The sequence below is a fragment of the Suricata suricatta genome, chromosome 5 (assembly GCF_006229205.1).
Source record: "Suricata suricatta isolate VVHF042 chromosome 5, meerkat_22Aug2017_6uvM2_HiC, whole genome shotgun sequence".
NCBI lineage: Eukaryota > Metazoa > Chordata > Mammalia > Carnivora > Herpestidae > Suricata > Suricata suricatta.
In genome coordinates this window covers 13,754,599-13,757,467 of record NC_043704.1, presented here as the reverse complement: position 1 = coordinate 13,757,467, position 2,869 = coordinate 13,754,599, and positions in this window count along the sequence as shown.

Sequence of the window (2,869 nt, the reverse complement as noted above, 5' to 3'; positions counted from 1 at the left end):
CTTGGTCAGAAGGTGGTGAATTTTATCGTGTCTATTTTATGGAGGGTAAAATAGCACCCCTGTGATACTGCAAAATCCTCCCAGAGTTAAAATAAATTAATGAAGGGGCGCCTGGTGGCTTAGTCGGTTGGACGTCCGACTTTGGCTCACGTTGTGATATCTCAGTTCATGAGTTCAAGCCCCGTGTCAGGCTCTGTGCTGACAGCTCAGAGTCTGGAGCCTGCTTCACATTCTGTGTCTCCCTCTCTCTCTGCCCCTCCCCTGCTCATTCTTTGTCTCTGTCTCTCTCAAAAATAAACATTAAATTTTTAAAAATAAAGTAATAAACCAGGACAAAACCCAAATCTCTGAATTTCTGATCTAAAAAGCAATGTTATTTGTGAGATATTCCCACCAGGGCGAAGCTGTGGGGACCTTCTGGCTCATTCTCGGCACAGGAGAGGAGATTCCAATATGCCACACTCACGAGGCACCAAAACATAACACACCACTAACAGTGGTTACCCTTGGACAGAATGTGGTCAGTGGGTAAGACTTTCAGTTTTCATTTCCTCCTCTTCAATGTATTTCGAAACAACTTAAAAACAAGTGTGTCTTGTTTTTCAACAATACAATAAACTTTGTTCGTTTGTTTGTTAGACTGTGATTCAAAGATTCCCTCCCTCCTTGTCTGTGTTTGCCTCTGAGCAGACACAGAAGGGGCTACAGGTTTAGGACTGCCCCCTAGGGCTGGTGGCAACTGTGTGGTGAGAGGTGACAAACCAGCAGGCAGGAGGTCCCCCCTGGTCATCTTTTATTTTCCCTGTTTTATTGGGATGTACTTGAAATACAGCTCCGTGCAAATTTAAGGTGGATGGCCAATGGCTAGACATACCTTGTGGCAAACCTTCTGCGACCCTGCACCCAGGTTGGCCAAACCCTCTTGTTCTGAGGGCGCTTCGAGGGGAGGGTGGCGGAAAGGGTTGCCGTTGGCAGAGGAAGGCGGCTGGCTGCCTCGGACACCACCGCACTTGGAGCCAGCAGGGGCGCCTGAGAATTGCTGTTCGCTAATTACACTTTGCTGAGGGCTTGCGCTCCTTGGAGAAAAGGCCAGCCACATAAATGCAAAATAACAACCAAACACTGCTGCTAATATTGTCTAATGACTTTTCTCTTGAAATCCGGTCTCTGGGCTGGTCTCACTTTTCCGTGACACATTTAAGCCATGAGCCACGACGGTTCTGCCAAAGCGGTCTGAGGCTGATCCTCCCCAAAACGTGATCTTCTGTATCTCCCGACCCTGAAAGGAAACCTTCCCGCTTTCAGCCAGTCTTTTAACCACCTGTAGTTATTTCGGCCTTGATTCCCAAACCAACCCCCGAGTCTGCTTGGTGTGATAGAGTGGGTGAAAAATAGATTCCGCGGAGCTCCGCACCCAGTTGGGATGCAGAGGAAAGCTCGGGTATCTCCTAGAAAAGTCTCCTTTCCTCCTAGAGGAAGGTGGACCATTGAGTTCTCCCTCCTGCCCTGATTCCGCTGCTCCTTCACATCTCACGCGTCCTGGCTGCGCTTCCGGCAACAGCAAGCCCCCAGTGAAAACCAACCACTTTTAGGAGACATTGTTTTGCCAAAGCAAATACACTCAATGTGTTGATGTAGAAGGTTTCACGGAGCCGGGGTGAGGCCGCTTGTGCAACGCCAGGCTAACTACTTTTGAAAGAGGACCATATGCTGCCTTTACAACATCCTTTTGGTGTTTAATTTGATGAAACAATGTGCCATAATCAGCCGCGAGGACGGCGGTCGTGATTGATGGAGAGGGACTCACGTGGTACAACTCTGATTTCAATATCGTGCGCTAATCCCATCATTCGCTTGAGTTGGCTTGTTTTGGGCTACCTTCGAAAAAGTTATTTCTTTAATGGTCAAATTGCCGTGAGGTCTAGAAGACTTAATGTATCATAAAACTCATTAAATATCCAGCCTGATGACCCCCACTGCTGAGTAGTGTTCCGGCAAATGGGGGATCCTAGCCAAAGATTCTATCGTTCATTAAGACGCCACACCGTCGCCTCAAGGGGTGAGCTTGGAATGTAGAGAGAAGTGAATACTAAGTAGTCAGCATTCCTCAAAATTTCATGTACCTATGAATCATCGGAGGGTGTTATTGAAACAGATTCTGATTCAGCAGGTCTGGGATGGGGCCTGGGGTTCTGGGATGGGGTCTGGGGTTGGCAACATGATGTTGAAACTGGTGGTCCAAGGTTCGCACTTTGAAGAGCAAGACACTGGAAGACCTTGAGAATATCCAGTGAGTGCAGCTAACATTTATTAACTGTATAGTCTGTGTGTCCATTTAATACTTACTTTTGTTTTTAAAAAATGTTTATTTATTTAATTTTGAGGGAGGCGGGGAGCAAGCTAGGAAGGGGCAGAGAGGGAGGGAGGCAGAGAATCCAAAGCAGGCTCCAGGTTCTGAGCTGTCAGCATAGAGCCTGATTCGGGGCTCAAACTCACAAACTGTGAGATCATGACCTGAGCTGAAGTCGGATGCTCAACCGACGGAGCCACCTAGGCACCCCTAATCTTTACTTTCAACCTCATGGTAGATATTATCACCCACACCTTATCGATGAAGAAATCAATGCACAACCCAGCTAAATAATATAAACAATGTCACACAGCTATTCATAGCTACAATAAAATTCAAAGCCAAGTGCTCTGCATAGCCTATTTTTTTTTTTGTTTGGTTGGTTAGTTGATTTATTTTATTTTATTTTTATTTAAAAAATGTTTATGTCTTTATTTTATTTTGAGAGACAGAGACAGAGAGTGAGCGGGGCAGAGGCAGAGAGAGAGGGAGACACAGAATCTGAAGCAGGCTCCAGGC